The sequence below is a fragment of the Acinonyx jubatus genome, chromosome D1 (genome assembly GCF_027475565.1).
Source record: "Acinonyx jubatus isolate Ajub_Pintada_27869175 chromosome D1, VMU_Ajub_asm_v1.0, whole genome shotgun sequence".
In the NCBI taxonomy this organism is placed as follows: Eukaryota; Metazoa; Chordata; class Mammalia; order Carnivora; family Felidae; genus Acinonyx; species Acinonyx jubatus.
The window spans coordinates 71,298,821-71,320,000 of NC_069390.1; positions in this window are offsets into that span (position 1 = coordinate 71,298,821).

The following is a 21,180-nucleotide window of genomic DNA, read 5'->3' on the forward strand; positions in this document are numbered from 1 at the left end:
TGTGCCCCTTCAAACAGCACACTTGTATCCCTTGGATAAATACCTAGTAGTGCAATTGCTGGGTCGTAGAGTAGTTCTATTTTTAGTTTTTTGAGGAAGCTCCATACTTTTTCCAGAGTGGCTGCACCAGCTTGCATTCCTACCAACAATGCAAAAGAGATCCTCTTTCTCTGCATCCTCGCTAACACCTGTTGTTCCTGAGTTGTTAATGTTAGCCATTCTGACAGGTGTCAGGTGGTATCTCATTGTGGTGTTGATTTGTATTTCCCTGATGATGAGTGATGTGGAGCATTTTTTCATATGTCGGTTGGCCATATAGATGTCTTCCTTGGAGAAGTGTCTATTCATGTCTTTTGCCCACTTCTTCACTGGATTATTTGTTTTTTGGGTGTTGATTTTGATAAGTTCTTTATAGATTTTGGATACTAACCCTTTATCTGATATGTCATTTGCAAATATCTTCTTCCATTCTGTCAGTTGCCTTTTAGTTATACTGATTGTTTCCTTTGCTGTGCAGAAGCTTTTTATTTTGATGAGGTCCCAGTAGTTCAGTTTTGCTTCTGTTTCCCTTGCCTCCAGAGACGTGTTGAGTAAGAAGTTGCCATGGACAAGATGAAAGAGGTTTCGCTGCTTTCTCCTCAAGGATTTTGATGGCTTTCTCCATTTTGAGTTTACTTTTGTGTATGGTGTAAGAAAGTGGTCCAGGTTCATTCTTCTGCATATCGCTGTCCAGTGTTCCCAGCACCACTTGCTGAAGAGACTGTCTTGATTCTCTTGGCTATTCTTTCCTGCTTTGTCAAAGATTAGTTGGCCATACGTTTGTGGGTCCATTTCTGGGTTCTCTATTCTGTTCCATTGATCTGAGTGTCTGTTCTTGTGCCAGTACCATACTGTCTTGATGATTACAGCTTTGTAGTATACCTTGAAGTCTGAGATTGTGATGCCTCCTGCTTTGGTTTTCAAGATTGCTTTGGCTATTCGGGGTCTTTTCTGGTTCCATACAAATTTTAGGATTATTTGTTCTAGCATTGTGAAGAATGCTGGTGTTACTTTGATAGGGATTGCACTGAATATGTAGATTGCTTTGGGTAGTATCGACATTTTAACAATATTTGTTGTTCCTATCCAGGAGCATGGAATCTTTTTCCATTTTCTTGTGTCTTCTTCAATTTCTTTTGTATGCTTTCTATAGTTTTCAGTGTATAGATTTTTAACCTCTTTGGTTAGATTTATTCCTAGGTATTTTGTGGTTTTTTGTGCATACAGCCTTTTTAAATGTTGGTTTCTGAGTGGTGCCTGGGTGGCTCAGTTGGTCGAGTGTTGGACTTTGGCTCAGGTCGTGATCTCAGGTTCGTGGGTTTGAGCCTTGTGTGGGACTTTGTGCTGACAGCTCAGAGTCTGGAGCCTGCTTCAGACACTGTGTCTGCCTCTCTTTCTGCCCTTTCCCCACTTGCAATCTGTCCCCCTCTCTCTCGCAAATATAAATAAACATTTAAAAAAATTTTAATGTTGGTTTCTGAGACCCACTTCTTTTTTTTTTTAAGTTTATTTATTTATTTTTGAGAGCACACAAGTGGGGGAAGGACAGAGAAAGAGGGAGACACAGAATTAGAAGCAGGTTCTAGGCTCTGAGCCGTGAGCACAGAGCCTGACTCAGGGTTCAGACTCACAAACCACGAGATCATGACCTGAGCCAAAGTTGGACTCTCAACCAACTGAACCTCCCAGGCACCCTGAGACCCATTTCTTTTAGAGGTAATGATTAAATTATCATTGTTTTATGTCATTGTGTAATAAAAGCACTGATACAGCACTAATAAACTGCTGATAAAGCACTCACAAGGAGTAAGAAAAGTGCCCATACAGTTTTTCTGCTTGCAGTTGTTTCTTTTTACATCATTAACATAATACTGCTTCTGGGGAGAGACACTTGAAGCCATCTGTCCATCTTGTGTTGTATTTTTACACAAAACTAGGCAATATAATCGTGTAACCATATAATTGAACACATATATACTGTGTTAGCTGCAACACAGTGAAAGAGAATAAACATAAAGCCATGGTATTTCCCATGGCCCTTCTATGTTGTTGAATACCTATCCTCTCTGCAGGGCATGTATTTAATGTGACAGCCTGAAAAATCAAGTAAGAGGACCAGTGTCATTGTGAACACCAAACAGTAGTAAATAGAGTATTTGTTTATATGTTTGTAAAAAATTAAGTCAAGTGACTTATTAATATTCTAAAATATGATGAAAATTAATATTAATTTTCCTCCCATACACTAATGGATCCTCTTGGGAGTTAGTCTTGAGGGCACACATTTATTTGAGGGGATAATGTTAGAGAAAATTGATCAGAATCAGTAAGTAAGAAGCACAAGTCCATTTGAGACTATGTTGGCATAATCCTGGGACGATATAACATGCAGGTCTACAGTTTGGCAGCATGGATGGAAAAAGTAAAGACATATGTGGAAGATTTTAAAAAGATAGAACCTATTTTGTTTTGTGTTTGTAGTAGATGTAGGGAATCTCCAGGCAGAAGTTTGAGGGTCAGATGAGGTTCAACCATCAAGGCACTGAACAGAATCTACCATAATTATCATGTGGCAAAATGGTGAAATAGGGGCTGGCCTCTGTTAGAGCTCCATCCGTCTGCCCTACACTTTATATTCTTTTCTCAAGGCAAGTCTTGCGGCCTCTCCTTTCCAGGCCTTCTCTGGACTAAAGTAGCCTAGCACTTCTTCCAGTGGGGCCCACCTTAAACTGCCCAGCCCAAATAAGATATTATTTTGAGCAAGCAAAAGGCTCCAGCCTCAACACAGAAAACTTGGATAGTTTTTAGTCGCGTGCTATAGGGCTTGATTTGTTACAAAATACTCATTCTTTTTATTGGTGCACTTTAATAGGTCAGATGTCCATCCCTCTCAGGGAATACATGTTCATTATAATGGGTACCCTATGAATATAATGCTCTGACCCAAAATGAACATCTCTGGGTAAGAATGTCAGTGCTGTCAGGAGGAAGGTTAGGGAGGAGTAGGGTGTGTGTGTGTGTGTGTGTGTGTGTGTGTGTGTGTGTGTGTGTGAGAGAGAGAGAGAGAGAGAGAGGGAGGGAGAGAGATGAATATATGTGGCAGCAACAAAATCTGTGTAAGTATTGAAAAGATTTGTAAACGTTTTGGAGGCAAAATTAAAAAGGATCCTGTTGGAGCACCTGGGTGGCTCAGTCAGTTGAGCGACCGATTTTTGATTTCAGCTCAGTCACAATCCTAGGTTCGTGGGATGGAGCCCCATTTCAGGCTCTGCGCTGAGTGTGGAGTCTGCTTAAGACTCTCTCTCTCTCTCTCTCTCTCTCTCCCTCTCCCCTATGTACACACACACTCTCTCTCAAATAAAAAAGTAAACAAAAAAATAAAAATAATCTATTAGCTTATTCTTAAATACTTAATTTTTTGATATTACAGAATGAACAATATTTTAAAGTAAAAAAAGATTATCAATGTTATATAATGGAAAACATCTATTCTATGTAATTTTCTACTCAAAACAAAAATGGTTAATAAATATTAAAATTTTAAAGTTTTGGGCAAATTATGAGGTCCATGATGCATGAAGCAATTGAAATGCTCAAAATAAAGCTCAAAGATATGCAAACACAAAATAGGATCAATGAGGACAAATTAGTGTACCTCATTGTATTACTTCATTCTGCAATATTTACAGTATAGATATAAGTAAATATTGTTTTAGGGTTAAAATTCATTATATTATGTGTATTATCAATCTATAATTAGAGTGCCTAATCATTACCAATGAAATAGCAGTAATTTCTAGGACTGCCTCAAAAATAATTTATAGTTTGATACAGAGAAGTCATAGATTTTCTACATTTCTGTAGTTATTTTTTAAATTATTTTATTTCATTGGATAACTTAAAATTCCTTAAACTCTAATAATTTTCCATTCTTTTACTCTCTGGCCAATTTTGAATTTCCTAATTACTTTTATTGTTCAAATTGTATTACAAATAATAATAATAACTTAAGCTGGTCAAAATCTTCGAACTTGTCAACTGTGTTTTATTAGTAGAGCAATTAAAAGTGTTCAGTCTCCAAGTGCTGAGATTTCACTGGCCACTAACTCTTCAAAGGATTTTACTGACATAGGCACCCCATCTGGAATTTATTCCAGTCTAGAGTCCTCCTTGCTAGAGCTGTTCATGTGCTTCAATCAAAATTAAAGATCTCACTGTTAATTTTCTCCTGTTTCATTTGCCGTGAATACTTTTTATCTACGTTTAATACCATGGAATATTGGGGCATATTTTGGAAGAAACTGTTTCTAAATTAGCTTTAGACAAAAATGTTTAATGGCATATTCTTCATGGTCTTCTTTTCTGAGCACTGAATTAAAAAAATAAATCCATGAAAATGCTTTTGCCATGTGAAATACAATGCATTAAAAAAAAAAAAAAAACAACCATATTCCTGAAATCAGAAGATCCAGCTGGGTCAAGTTACTCTCTCCTCACAGTGTCATATTCGTGGATAAACCAAAGTTAACTTACATAGTAAGTGATAAATAAGGAATTCCAACATATCATATTCCTAAGTGATGCTTAATGATACTACAGGGAGGTATTATGGTATTAATAATATGGAAGATCTATTTTCAAATCTGGTTTAAATCAGGAGCTTGTTTCTCCCCCACTACCAAGAAAAGGCTTAAAAACTCTTTCAATATCCTTAAAAATGATGATTCCAAAAAAGAAACTGTGTCTAACAGGTGTTGAGCACAAAAAACACAGATTCCAAAAAAATAATGTAGCAGGTTGATAAATAATAGTAATGGAACACTTTAATAAGGCAGAAAGCTACAGCATGTAAACAAGACCTACCATTGCTCAGCAAAATGACTTGAAGTGGGGAGGATTGTAGGACATAGAAATAACACTGGGCGTCCCAGGAAAAAAACTCCTTTGTAGCCTTCATGGAGCTTATTACTTCAGCACACTGGTTCAAGTGCCATTACCAAAGAAGAACTGAAAAGTCTGATGCTGAGTATACTTCATTTTACTGCATAAAATGGCTCTGGTAGAGAGCATATAAAATACTATAATATATAGAAATATTTTCTTATAGTTCTAAATTCATCTTTATCTTTATGTAGTATTGGGATGAAAAAAAGCTATGCATGTATTGTAGAAACTCTTTGTAACAAACCAAATCTACCCAACCATTAGAATCAAGACTTTTACATTGAGCAAAATCCGTTAAAACCACCACCCTTGTCCTAATACCACCCCGACCCACTATCACCACAAAGATGCCATTAATAGAGCTGCGTCTTATACGTTGAAGGTCTACTTTGTTTTTTTTTACATGAAAACATTTCTAATTTACCCTGTGTTAACTGTCAAATGTAGCTATTGTGTCCCCACTTTACGACCAGATGGTACAGTCAGTGTACCTTGAACTTTATTACTAGCAGGAAAATATCCCATGCTACCTATTTCTCTAACTGTGGAAATGCCTATTTCTGATATTTAAAATCTATTTCAATGCCAAAATTAACAATATTATTGGCCAAATGGGCTATGAGTCAGGCAATCCACATTTGGATCACAAGTAGATTCAATTTCAAAGATATGATGAAATCACAAAGCAGCAAAGCTGTCCTTGAAGATAAATACACTAAAGTAAAATGGAGGGAAAATGAACCAAAATCAATTCTATATAGTATCTTTTCATTTACAGTAGATATGGACATGCTTCTCCACAATGCAATGTTGCCTAAAGCAAATTAAGCACACTGGATTTAAAATATTGAAAAATAGGTAATGCTTAGGTGCCCATTCAGTGAATGACACTTCTAACTGGGCATCGAAAGGATAGAGAAACAGGGTATAGAGACAAGAAAAGATATATTGTAAAGGCCTGGTAATGGTGCTTTACAAAAGGCAAGAACAGGTGAGAAGAAAGTTATAAAAAGAAAAGAGCTAAAGTTCAGATGAGTGGACATGGGTTATGTATGAAAATAATGAGATTTGGAGATAGAAAATCTTAGAGGAGTAACTGAAGAACATGTGTTGTCTCCATTGTGATTTTAATCTGTACTGAAAGGTTGTATCTTGAGGCAAAGACAATTGTTTCTGGAAGAGGGAAGATTTAGTGTCCGTTCCCAACTGCACTGTTAACTATGTTATTTGATTTATTTTCTAAGCATGTATTTTCTTTTACACAAAATGAGGATGATGATTTTTTTTATTAATTTATAAATGAAAGTTTTAATTCCAGTTAGTTAACATACAGCGTCGTGTAAGTTTCAGGCGTACATTATAGTGATTCAACACTTTCATACGTCCCCCGGTGTTCATCATGACAAGCGCACGCCTTAATCCCCATCCCATTTCACCTACTGCCCCACCCAAACCCTACCCCCATAGCTATCAGTTTGTTATCTATCATTAAGAGTATATTTCTTGGTTTGTGTGTATGTGTGTGTGTGTGTGTGTGTGTCTCTCACTCTTTTTTTTTTTTTTTTTTTGCTCATTTGTTTTGGTTCTTAAATTCCATGTATGAGTAAAATCATATGGTATTTGTCTTTCTCTGACTTATTTAGCTTAGCATAACACTCTCTAGCTCCATCCATGTCACTGCAAATAGCAAAATTCCATGCTTTTTTAGGACTGAATATTAAATATTCCATTGTATATATACCAATTCTTTTCCATTCATCTATCAATGGACACTTGGGTTGCTTCCATGATTTGGCTTTGTAAATAATGTTGCAATAAACATAAGGACACATGTATCCCTTTATATCAATGATTTTGAATTCTTTGGGCAAATACCTAGTAGTGAGATTGCTGGATCATATGGCAATTCTATTTTTAACTTTCTGAGGAACCTCCATACTGTTTTCCACAGTAGCTGCACCAGTTTGCATTCCCACCAACAGTACACAGGGTTCCTTTCTCTCCATACCCTCACCAACGCCTGTTGTTTCTTGAGGATAATTTTTATCTTTTAGATTTGAGGTGAATGTGTAACATCATAATTTATGTGTTGTTATCTATTCAAAAGTATGAAGTGCAGTAGGCTTACATACTTATTTCCTCCATTTTCCAACTACAAAGGGAGCATCTACAATCTCTCCAGTTTTCTATCTCACTGCTTTATATCATCATGAAATAAGTATCTCACCTGAATAAATATTAGAAGCCTGGAGACGTTGCCTCAGTTTTATCAGTTCCCAACAGGGGGACTATCAAGCATAATGTAATTCTCATTTGGAAATTTGTATAATACACTGGGCATTCCAACAGCTTGTGCTTGTAGTTGGGAAACAAAAAGTTTGGCAAGGTAAAAGCATTTGTTGAATTAAAGTGAATGTGTTAAATAAAAATGATACAATGCATATTTTATAAAAATTAATAAGACAAGCAATAAATAAAGTTATGTAGGCTACTCTGAGCCAATTCAACAAAGTTCTTTGAGTATCAGCTATGAATAAAATATTATAATACATGATACAATGATTAATTCAACATATTTACTCTCAAGGACCTTGAAATCTGCTAAGGAAAAAAAGCATCACAGGTAGATAAATATATTACATGGTCAAGTCAGATTGCTCAGGAAAATGGGTCACTGTGATAGACTGATTAGTATCCATGTCTGTTCAATATGTCAATAGAATTTACCAAATGCCTGCTTTGTGCAAGCAATGGTTCAAGGACATGGCCTCTTTTATCATTAGGGCCAAGATTAGGGCTGCTTCTGGGCCTAGAGCTACAGAACTTCTTTTTTGGCTCTGCTGGACATTTCTTTCTTTCTTTAAAATGTTTACTCATTTATTATGAGAGAGACAGAGTGTGAGCAGGGGAGGGACAGAGAGAGATGAAGAGAGAAAATCCCAAGCAGGCTCCATGCTGCCAGTGCAGAGCCCAACATGGGGCTCGATCACATGAATGGTAAGATCATGACCTGAGTCAAAATCAAGAGTTGGATGCTTAACCAACTGAGCCACCCAGGCGCCCCTGTACTAGACCTTTCTTAAGTCACACAACCTAAGACTTTTACTTGTATCTATTTAGATTTTTCTTTTGTGTTATTTTCTCAGGCTCTCATTTAATATTTCAAAAGAAAATACAGAGAAGTTATAGATTAGATCTATCCTAAAAGAGCCAATCAATTCTAAGTAACTTGAAATCATGTGCTGTTAATCTGAGCTTCCTCATATTCTAAAATAAGATGGAAAAAAAATTAAATGACCAACTGAAGCCACAGGGACTATGTTATGACCACATAGATGATGACACTTATAGCCTCTCCCTCTCTCAAATAACAAGTTAATAATGAGCATTTTTGGTATTTTAAAGTCTTAGAGAGCCTCTGAGATCAGTGCCTAGCAGGCCTGGTCTGCTCATCTGTGACAGAACAATGACAGAGCAAAGGAAGGGGGGGTTCTTATTTGGAGTTTACTGGTTTCTGGGTACTTACATATATATGATGCCATTTAATTCCATAACAACTATGTAAATTAAGGATCATTATCAATATTTTTTAATAATACATTTTAGGCAAAGAAAGTTTAAGCAACATGATGAGGACCACTTTGCTAGCTGCATACAGTCAGATTTCCCATCACTCTCACTACCTCAATGTTTCCAAGATCTGTCTAATTAAAAAAAAAACAAACAAACAAATGAAAACACCACAAAAACCTCTCTTGAATACAACTTGAAATTCTCAGGCCTCTCTTTTAGAAATTCTGGCTTGATGTTTCTGGACTGGGCCCAATAATCTGGCCAGGAATTTAACAAAGTGTATCCTCGGCCTTTTTTTCACCAGGCAAGATTGGAATACTGTGTCATGTCATGATGTGGAGGTGGCTCTAGAAATCCCTTTTCATGAGCTTTTTCTTGCTCTATGGCCCCCTACTCTCCAACCCTGCTCAGGGTATTCCCTTTGGGCTCGCCTCATGTCAAAACCTACTCGCTGGGCAATAGTTTTATATTAGTCATTGACACCTAAGTATGAATTTAATTTATAGTGTTTCCTCTCTTGGGAGTTTGCATTTTTAGCCTTAGCTCAAGATGTGGGAGGAAAGGCTTTGCCTTATGGTTAGAGAATGAAATACTCAGAAAACTGTCAGGTGAGGAATGTGGGAGGAATGAATAAGGAGCTATTTTAGTACCCTTGAAATCACAGCCGACGAAAGGCAACCTTCTCACCCTATGTTTAAAAGTGTTCTGAGTTAAATTGAGGATGTGAAGCATGATTATGGGAATATAATATTTTTTGTAGGAATTCAGGTGTTCACTCGGAATTTATGCTTTCAAATGATTGTGGCTCAAAGTGTAATTGGAAAGAGGAAAGTCAGGATGCTGACAAGGGAAAGCACAGAGATCTCTCCACAAACACGATGCTTCTGCGTTTGCTGCCAGACGCACACGTACTTCTGATATAGTGCAAAATTCACCAGTTAAAATGATAAATGGGTCTTTTGGTTTATGGTGAAGTATTTAATCAGCTCAAGAGTTTTCATTTGCCAGCACAGTAAGGGACACTTTCCCTTGCATTTTACAAATCAATACATTGTTCATCTTTCCCTTTACCCTGCAGAGTTAGGCTAGATATACTTATAAAAGCAAAACACTTGATGGGATAAAATATGCTTTGATGTAGCATGCAAATACTGTAGATAGAAGCCAGAATAATATAGAAGCAGGAAAGTTCACATTCAGGTCTAGCAATAAACCTTAAGTGCCACATCAGACCACAAAGACAGATATTTTGTTACTGTCAACGCTACAGTTCATGTTGAAGTAACTTATGTCTGGTGGCTGTTTTTCTTGTTATAGTATGCCATCAGTGATACATGGAAAATGCAAAACAGTAACACTAAGCAAGAAGTATACTGAAAAATACAGTTATAAGTTGCTGATGTATGTTGATGATGTTAATACTGTGACCACAAATAATGCAATTAATTATTTCCCAGGATAATAATATGGATGATATGTAAATAAGTACAAGTTTTGTTTAATAGAACAACAGTGATTGGGAGGTTGTTTGCCTAACTTCGGCAGTGATTCTGTCTGCATGATAATCCTGGATTCACACACCAACTCACTGTTCTGGAGATAATCATTTAACTTTTGTGTATCTTATTTTCCATTTCTGTAAAATGAGAACTAAAAGGGACATGTTTCATAGTTATTGTGTTGACTTTTTTCTTTTTTTTTTAATATATGAAATCTATTGTCAGATTGGTTTCCATACAACACCCAGTGCTCATCTCAAAAGGTGCCGTCTTCAATGCCCATCACCTACCCTTCCCTCCCTCCCAGCCCCACATCAACCCTCAGTTTGTTCTCAGTTTTTAAGAGTCTCTTATGCTTTGACTCTCTCCCACTCTAACCTCTTTTTTTTTCCTTCCCCTCCCCGATGGGTTCCTGTTAAGTTTCTCAGGATCCACATAAGAGTGAAAACATATGGCATCTGTCTTTCTTTGTATGGCTTATTTCACTTAGCATTACACTCTCCAGTTCCATCCACGTTGCTACAAAGGGCCATATTTCATTTTTTCTCATTGCCACATAGTACTCCATTGTGTATATAAACCACAATTTCTTTATCCATTCATCAGTTGATTGATATTTAGGCTCTTTCCACAATTTGGCTACTGTTGAGAGTGCTGCTATCAACATTGGGGTACAAGTGCCCCTATGCATCAGTACTCCTGTATCCCTTGGGTAAATTCCTAGCAGTGCTACTGTTGGGTCATAGGGTAGGTCTATTTTTAATTTTTTGAGGAACCTCCACACTGTTTTCCAGAGTGGCTGCACCAGTTTGCATTCCCACCAACAGTGCAAGAGGGTTCCCCTTTCTCCACATCTTCTCCAGCATCTATAGTCTCCTGATTTGTTCATTTTGGCCACTCTGACTGGCGTGAGGTGATATCTGAGTGTGGTTTTGATTTGTATTTCCCTGATGAGGAGCGACGTTGAGCATCTTTTCATGTGCCTGTTGGCCATCTGTATGTCTTCCTTAGAGAAGTGTCTATTCACGTTTTCTGCCCATTTCTTCACTGGATTATTTGTTTTTTGGGTGTGACCCTTGGTGAGCTCTTTATAGGTTTTGGATACTAACCCTTTGTCCGATATGTCATTTGCAAATATCTTTTCCCATTCCGTTGGTTGCCTTTTAGTTTTGTTGGTTGTTTCCTTTGCTGTGCAGAAGCTTTTTATCTTCAAGAGGTCCCAATAGTTCATTTTTGCTTTTCATTCCCTTGCCTTTGGGGAGGTGTCAAGTAAGAAATTGCTACAGCTGAGGTCAGAGAGGTCTTTTCCTGCTTTTTCCTCTAGGGTTTTGATGGTTTCCTGTCTCACATTCAGGTCCTTTATCCATTTTGAATTTATTTTTGTGAATGGTGTGAGAAAGTGGTCTAGTTTCAACCTTCTGCATGTTGCTGTCCAGTTCTCCCGGCACCATTTGTTAAAGAGACTGTCGTTTTTCCATTGGATGGTCTTTCCTGCTTTGTCAAAGATGAGTTGGCCATACTTTTGTGGGTCTAGTTCTGGGGTTTCTATTTTATTCCATTGGTCTATGTGTCTGTTTTTGTGCCAATACCATGCTGTCTTGATGATGACAGCTTTGTAGTAGAGGCTAAAGTCAGATTGTGATGCCTCCTGCTTTGGTCTTCTTCTGCAAAATTACTTTGGCTATTCGGGGCCTTTTGCGGTTCCATATGAATTTTAGGATTGCTTGTTCTAGCTTCGAGAAGAATGCTGGTGCAATTTTGGTTGGGATTGCATTGAATGTGTAGATAGCTTTGGGTAGTATTGACATTTTGACAATATTTATTCTTCCAACCCATGAGCATGGAATGTTTTTCCATTTCTTTATATCTTCTTCAATTTCCTTCATAAGCTTTCTATAGTTTTCAGCATACAGATATTTTACGTCTTTGGTTAGATTTATTCCTAGGTACTTTATGCTTCTTGGTGAATTGTGAATGGGATCAGTTTCTTTATTTGTCTTTCTGTTGCTTCATTATTACTGTATAAGAATGCAAATGATTTCTGTACATTGATTTTGTATCCTGCGACTTTGCTGAATTCATGTATCAGTTCTAGCAGACTTCTGGTGGAGTCTGTCGGGTTCTCCATGTATTTTATCATGTCATCTGCAAAAAGGGAAAGCTTGACTTCATCTTTGCCAATTTTGATGCCTTTGATTTCCTTTTGTTGTCTGATTGCTGATGCTAGAACTTCCAACCCTATGTTAAACAACAGCGGTGAGAGTGGACATCCTTGTCGTGTTCCTGATCTCAAGGGGAAAGCTCTCAGTTTTTCCCCATTGAGGATGATATTAGCTGTGGGCTTTTCATAAATGGCTTTTATGATGTTTAAAAAGTTTAAAAAGACTTTATCTCTTGTTACAACCTTTAATTTAAAGTCTAGTTTGTCTGATATAAGTATGGCTACTCCAGCTCTCTTTTGACTTCCAGTAGCATGATAAATAGTTCTCCATCCCTCACTTTCAATCTGAAGTATGTTCTTTCTATCCCGACTTTCTCGAGGGTTTTTATTAAGAAAGGATGCTGAATTTTGCCAAATACTTTTTCTATATCGGTTGACAGGATCATATGGTTCTTTTTTTTTTATTAATGTGATGTATCGCGTTGATTGATTTGTGAATGTTGAACCAGTCCTGCATCCCAGGAATGAATCCCACTTGATCATGGTATATAATTCTTTTTATAAGCTGTTGAATTCGATTTGCTAGTATCTTATTGAGAATTTTTGCATCCATATTCATCAGGATATTGGCCTGTAGTTCTCTTTTTTTACTGGGTCTCTGTCTGGTTTAGGAATCAAAGTAATACTGGCTTCATAGAATGAGTCTGGAAGTTTTCCTTCCCTTTCTATTTTTTGGAATACCTTGAGAAGGATAGGTATTATCTCTGCTTTAAAAGTCTGGTAGAACTCCCCTGGGAAGCCATCTGGTCCTGGACTCTTACTTGTTGGGAGGTTTTTGATAACTGATTCAATTTCTTTGCTCATTATGGGTCTGTTCAAGCTTTCTATTTCCTCCTGTTTGAGTTTTTGAAGTATGTGGGTGTTTAGGAATTTGTCCATTTCTTCCAGGTTGTCCAGTTTGTTGGCATATAATTTTTCATAGTATTCCCTGATAATTGCTTGTATTTCTGAGGGATTGGTTGTAATAATTCCATTTTCATTCATGATTTTATCTATTTGGGTCATCTCCCTTTTCTTTTTGAGAAGCCTGGTTACAGGTTTATCAATTTTGTTTATTTTTTTCAAAAAAACAACTCTTGGTTTCATTGATCTGCTTTACAGTTTTTTTTAGATTCTATATTGTTTATTTCTGCTCTGATCTTTATTATTTCTCTTCTTCTGCTGGGTTTAGGGTGTCTTTGCTGCTCTGCTTCTATTTCCTATAGGTGTGCTGTTAGATTTTGTATTTGCGATTTTTCTTATTTCTTGAGATAGGCCTGGATTGCAATGTATTTTCCTCTCAGGACTGCCTTCGCTGCATCCCAAAGCATTGGATTGTTGTATTTTCATTTTCATTTGTTTCCATATATATTTTAATTTCTTCTCTAATTGCCTGGTTGACCCACTCATTCTTTAGTAGGGTGTTCTTTTACCTCCATGCTTTTGGAGGTTTTCCAGACTTTTTCCTGTAGTTGATTTCAAGCTTCATAGCATTGTGGTCTGAAAGTATGCATGGTATGATCTCAATTCTTGTATACTTATGAAGGGCTGTTTTGTGACCCAGTATGTGATCTATCTTGGAGAATGTTCCATGTGCACTCGAGAAGCAAGTATATTCTGTTGATTTGGGATGCAGAGTTCTAAATATATCTGTCAAGTCCATCTAATCCTATGTCATACAGGGCCCTTGTTTCTTTATTGACCATGTGTCTAGATGATCTATCCATTGTTGTAAGTGGGGTATTAAAGTCCCCTGCAATTACCACATTCTTGTCAATAAGGTTGCTTATGTTTGTAATTGTTTTATATATTTGGGGGCTCCCATATTCAGCACATAGACATTTATAATTGTTAGTTTTCATTGATGGATAGACCCTGTAATTATTATATAATGCCCTTCTTTATCTCTTGTTACAACCTTTAATTTAAAGTCTAGTTTGTCTGATATAAGTATGGCTACTCCAGTTCTCTTTTGACTTCCAGTAGCATGATAAATAGTTCTCCATCCCCTCACTCTCAATCTGAAGGTGTCCTCAGGTCTAAAATGAGTCTCTTGTAGACAGCAAATAGATGGGTCTTGTTTTTTATCCATTCTGATACCCTATGTCTTTTGGTTGGCGCATTTAGTCCATTTACATTCAGTGTTATTATAGAAAGATATGGGTTTAGAGTCATTGTGATGTCTGTAGGTTTCATGCTTGTAGTGATGTCTCTGGTACTTTGTCTCACAGGATCCCCCTTAGGATCTCTTGTAGGGCTGGTTTACTGGTGATGAATTCCTTCAGTTTTTGTTTGTTTGGGAAGACCTTTATCTCTCCTTCTATTCTAAATGACAGATTTGCTGGATAGAGGTTTCTCGGCTGCATATTTTTTCTGTTCATCACATTGAAGATTTCCTGCCATTCCTTTCTGGCCTGCCAAGGTTCAGTAGAGAGATCTGTCATGAGTCTTATCGGTCTCCCTCTATATGTTAGTGCACATTTATCCCTAGCTGCTTTCAGAATTTTCTCTTGATCCTTGAATTTTGCCAGGTTCACTATGATATGTCGTGCAGAAGATCGATTCAAGTTACATCTGAAGGGAATTCTCTGTGCCTCTTGGATTTCAATGCCTTTTTCCTTCCCCAGGTCAGGGGAAGTTCTCAGCTATGATTTCTTCAAGTATACCTTCAGCACCTTTCCCTCTCTCTTCCTCCTCTGGAATACCAATTATGCGTAGATTATTTCTCTTTAGTGCATCACTTAGTTCTCTAATTTTCCCCTCATACTCCTGGATTTTTTTATCTTTTTCTCAGCTTCTTCTTTTTCCATAATTTTATCTTCTAGTTCACCTATTCTCTCCTCTGCCTCTTCAATCCGAGCTGTGGTTGAGCTCCATTTTCAGCTCATTAATAGCATTTTTTAGCTCCTCCTGGCTGTCCCTTAGTCCCCTGATCTCTGTAGCAACAGATTCTCTGCTGTCCTCTATACTGTTTTCAAGCCCAACGATTAATTTTATGACTATTATTCTAAATTCACTTTCTGTTATATTGTTTACATCCTTTTTGATCAGTTCGTTAGCTGTTAGTTCCTGGAAATTCTTTTGAGGGGAATTCTTCCGTTTCGTCATTTTGGGTAGTCCCTGGAGTGGTGGGGGACTGTGGGGCACTTCCTCTGTGCTGTCTTGAATAACTTGCGTTGGTGGGCGGGGCCGCAGTCAGACCTGATGTCTGCCCCCAGCCCACCGCTGGGGCCACAGTCAGACTGGTGTGCACCTTCTCTTCCCCTCTCCTAGGGGCGGGATTCACTGTGGGGTGGCGTGGCCCATCTGGGCTACTTGCACACTGCCAGGCTTGTGGTGCTGGGGATCTGGCATATTAGCTGGGGTGGATCCTCAAGGGCCACAGGGGCGGGAGGGGCAGGCTCAGCTCGCTATTCCGTTGGAGATTCACTTCAGGAGGGGCCCTGCGGCACCGGGAGGGAGTCAGACCCGCCGGAGGGATGGATCCACAGAAGCACAACATTGGGTGTTTGTGCGGTGCAAGCAATTTCCCTGCCAGGAACTGGTTCCCTTTGGGATTTTGGCTGGGGGATGGGTGAGGGAGATGGCGCTGGCAAGCGCCTTTGTTCCCCGCCAAGCTGAGCTCTGTCGTCCAGGGCTCAACAACTCTCCCTCCCGTTGTCCTCCAGCCCTCCCGTTCTCTGAGCAGAGCTGTTAGTTTATAACCTTCCAGATGTCAAGTCCTGCTTGCTGTCAGAGCACACTCCATCTGGCCCCTCTGCTTTTGCAAGCCAGACTCGGGGGCTCTGCTGGCCGGAGGGCTGCCCCTCCACCCCGCTCCCTCTCGCCAGTCCGTGGAGCGCACACCGCCTCTCTGCCCTTCCTACCCTCTTCCGTGGGCCTCTCATCTATGCTTGGCTCCAGAGAGTCCGTTCTGCTAGTCCTCTGGTGATTTTCTGGGTTATTTAGGCAGGTGTTGGTGGAATCTAAGTGATCTGCAGGACGCGGTGAGCCCATTGTCCTCCTACGCTGCCATCTTCCCAGAAGCCTCAGTTATTGTGTTTTATATGAGGTACGGAGAATGTAGTTACATAGTTGGGGTCCCAAAAGAAATATATATGGAACACTCAAATTAAGATAACTGTAGAAAAGATTGTTACCAAAGAGCTTGATAACAAAATATGGATAGAGTTTTGGAGGAACCACAAGGAAGTGTCCAGGAACTCTGAGCAAATCACCACCCCAAGAACCAAAGAGACAAGAAGGGATTCCTGGAACAGGAAAAGGGAGTAATGTTGTCTAGGGAGGAGCTGTGGCCTCCGTCAAGGGACAGTCTCAGCACTGAGAAATAGTTTTAGAAAGGACACACATGGCTATTGACCACTTGTGTTCAGAAAGAGGTTTCCTCTGGTTGTTTAGGTCAATGGTTTTCACTCAAGTTTCGTGGTCCCATGATCCTTTCATGCTCTTAAAAATTACTGGCAATGCCAAAGGTCTTGTATTTATGTCAAGGTTATTTCTCTTGATATTCACTATCTTGCAAAATAAAACAATTTTTAAAGATGTGTGTTAACATAAAAAATAATAATCTCAGGGATTAGGACACTTTTTCTATAAAGGGACATACAGTAAATACTTTCAGCCTGGTGAACCATATGGTTCTCCTTGCATCTCAGTTCTACTGTTGTCTACTGTTGCTTTCAGTTCTAGTCAATTTTGCTGTTTTAGTGTGAAAACAGCCATTAAAAGTATGTAAAATAATGAATGTGAGTCTAATTCAAGGAAAATTTTATTTTGAAAAACAGCAGGCAGGCTAGATGTGGTCTTGGGCTGGATTTCCCCCATGATCTCGAGTTTGGCAACTCCTGATAAAGCCATTAACATAAACCTGTTAACCAGTTAAATTTGTTCATGTAAATGGCACATTTTGTCATGATAAATATTTTCCATATGGAGAAAAGAGGCATTGTTTTTATTTATGTTAATCTCTAATGCCTGGTTTAATAAGAGAGTTGATTCTCATATATATCTGCTTCTGCATGAATTTTATTACACTGTTATTTTGGTTGAAATATATAAAGAATATTCACCCTTATCCAGGTACATAGTTGGAAATATGAGGAACATATTAATGATCTTTTGAGGTAGCTGCAGATATGCTTCTTTGATACTATACCAAAACTCATTTAGCAGTTGTTTTTAAAGAATAGTTGCAATGTGGAAACTAATAAGCATTTAATGCATTTTTACATTAAACCCCCTGTTTTTCATTTCATGTTAAAGTATTTTGTAACACTGTGCATTGGTCATTTAAAAAATATTGATACGGGGCGCCTGGGTGGCGCAGTCGGTTAAGCGTCCGACTTCAGCCAGGTCACGATCTCGCGGTCTCTGAGTTCGGGCCCCGCGTCGGGCTCTGGGCTGATGGCTCAGAGCCTGGAGCCTGTTTCCGATTCTGTGTCTCCCTCTCTCTCTGCCCCTCCCCCGTTCATGCTCTGTCTCTCTCTGTCCCAAAAATAAATAAACGTTGAAAAAAAAATATTGATACTTATAGTGACTCAGAGCTCCAAATATTGTCATTTTTTATTATATACTATTTTAAAAATCACATTTACTGATATAACCATTCATCTCATCAGTAAAGTCTTTAACTATTGACAAGGTACCAAGCTCACAGTAGCAGATAAAGCTTTTTCAATATTTTTTTCTGGAAACTAATTTTACCACTAACAACAAATACTATCCACAATTTTCCTTGAAGTGGCTATTTTTGTTCATTTTCAAGGCAATCTGTCAAAAACCTAAGTTTGAATAACCACAGTTTATAAGTTGGTTCTTTTCAAATAAAAATGTTATTCTATGAATCAAGCACTCATTTCAGCTTGCATATCATACACTTGCCCAACTGCTTTTCCTCAAAACCATCATCAAATTTTGGTATACAACTAAAGTGTTTTATGTGTCCCTTCTATTTCATCATATGGAATATTTTAAACAGATATGTATTTAAAGATAGAAGTTTGTCATATAGTCGTGGGTTCACTTCTGGGGTTTCTATTCTGTTCCATTGATCTATGTGTCTATTTTTGTGCCAGTACCATACTGTTTTGATCACTACAGCTTTGTAATAGAACTTGAAGTCTGGAATTGTGATGCCTCCAGGTTTGTTTTTCTTTTTTAAGGTTTCTTTTGGGGTCTTTTGTGGTTCAATACACATTTTAAGATTGTACATTCTAGTTCTGTGAAAAACACTGTCAGTTATTTGACAGATTGTATTAAATATGTGGATTGCTTTGGGTAGTATAGACACTTCAACAATATATGTTCTTCCAACCCATAAGCATGAAGTGTCCTTCCATGTGTTATCTTCAATTTCTATCATCAGCGTTTTTATAGTTTTGAGAGTACAAGTCTTTCACCTCTTTGGTAGGTTTATTCCTAGTTATCTTATTGTGTTTGGTGCAATTATAAATGGGATTGATTCTCCAATTTGTCTTTGTTCTGTTTCATTATTGGTGTAAAGAAATGCAACAGATTTAAGTTGATTTTATATCCTGCAACTTTACTGAATTTGATTATCAGTTCTAGCAGCTTTTTGGTAGACTCTTTTGGGTTTTCTATATTTATAATAATATGTCATCTGCAAATAGTGAAAGTTTGACTTCTTCCTTGCTGACTTGGATGCCTTTTATGTCTTTTTGTTGTCTGACTACCGTGGCTAGGGCTTGCAGTACTATGTTAAATAACAGTGTGAGAGTGGAAATTGCTGTCTTGTTCCTGATGGTAGGGGAAAAACTCTCAGTTCATCCCCATTGAGGATGATATTAGCTGTGGGTTTTTCATAGATGTCCTTTATTATGTTGAGGTATGTTTCCTCTAAATCTACTTTGTTGAGGGTTTTTTTTGTCATGAATGGATGTTGTACTTTGTCAAACGCTTTTTCTAATCTCTATTGAGAGGATCATATGGTTCTTCTTTCTTTTTTAGAAATTTTATTTTTTTAAATTTATTTGAGAGAGAGAGAGAGAAAATAAGTGGGTCAGAAGCAGGGACAGACAGAGAGAGAGAGAGAATCCCAAGCAGGCTCTGCCCTGTCAGTGCTTGCTGAGCCTGATGTGGGGCTGATGAGTGTGTGTGTGTGGGGGGGGGGGGGGTCATGAGATCATGACCCAAGTCAAAACCAAGAGTCGGACACTTAACTGACTGAGCCACGCAGATGCCCCTCTTATCCTTTTGTTTACTAATGTGGTGTATCACATTGGGAGAACTGGGCAGAAACATGAAAAGAAAAAAAAAATGAAACTGGACCGCTTTCTGACACCATACACAAAAATAAACTCAAAGTAGATGAAATACCTAAGTGTGAGACCTGAAACCACAAAAATCCTAGAGGAGAGTACAGGCAGTAACTTCATTGACATTGGCTGTAGAAACTTCTTTCTAGATGTGTCTCCTAAGCCAAAGGAAATAAAAGCAAAAATAAACTATTGGGACTTCATCAAAATAGAAAGTTCTGCACGGCAAAGGAAACAATTAACAAAACTAATAGGCAACCTATGGGATGCGAGAAGATATTTACAAATGACATATCAGATAAAGGGATAATATCCAAAATATATCAATAACTTATAAAACTCAACACCTAACAAATGAATAATTCAATTTAAAAATGGAAAGAAGACACGAACAGACATTTTCCAAAAGACATATAGTTGGTCAATAGACACATGAAAAGATGTTCAACATCACTCATCATCAGGGAAATACAAATCAAAACTAGAAAAAGATATCATCTCACACTTGTCAGAATGGTTAAAATCAACAACAAGAAACAAGTGTTGGTGAGGATGTGGAGAAAGGGTAATCCTTTTACACTGTTGGGGGGAATGTAAACAGGTGCAGTCACCCTGGAAAACAGTATGGAGGATCCTTAAAATCTTAAAAACAGAACTACCCTATGATCCAGAAATTGTACTAGTAGGTACTTATCCAAAGAATACAAGAATACTGATTTGAAGGGACACATGCACCCCTATGTTTATTGCAGCATTATTTACACTAGCCAAATTATGGAAACAGCCCAACTGTCCACTGACTGATGAATGAAGAAGATGTAGTGTATGTATATATTTATACACTATATATATGTATATATACATATACACACAATGGAACATTATTCAGCCATTAAAAAGAAAGACATCTTGCTATTTGCAACAACGTGGATGGAGCTAGAGAGTATCATGCTAAGTAAAATAAGTCAGAGAAAGACAAATACTTTATGATTTCACTCATATGCTTCACAAATAAGCAAAGGGGAAAAAAAGAGACAGAGAGGCAAACCAAGAAATAGAGTCTTAACTATAGAGAATAAACTGATGGTTACCAGAAGGGACGTCGTTGGGGGTATGGGTGAATTAGGTGACAGGATTAAGTAGTACACTTGTTATGATGAGCACTGGGTGTTGTATGGAATTGCTGAATCACTATATTGTACACCTGAAACTAATATAACACCATATATTAACTAATATAAATTTAAATAAAAAATTTTAAAAATAGACACTTTGGAATCAGCCACATATGTGTGAATCCAAGATTCAATATTGATAAATGTATATGCTATTAAGCATATTAATAATTTATACATACTTCTGTTTTCTCATTTGTTGACAAGAAAATAATACCTAACCCATATGGCAGATTTAAGAACCATATGATGGTAGAGATAAGTCACCAGCCCAAGCCCGCCATTTAGCAAGCAGCACACCCACTGTTAGGTTTAGGTTTCACATGGGAAGCCAGGAAGACCTAAGACTGACATAGTTGGCTCTGTCACTGCCAGGCAGGATTTTGCAGGATGTCTCCTGATCAGGAGTGAAGTCAGAATCTGGACCTGAGACTCTGACTTCCAAATGTGGCTCTGCCCCTTGCCAGCTGTGTGGC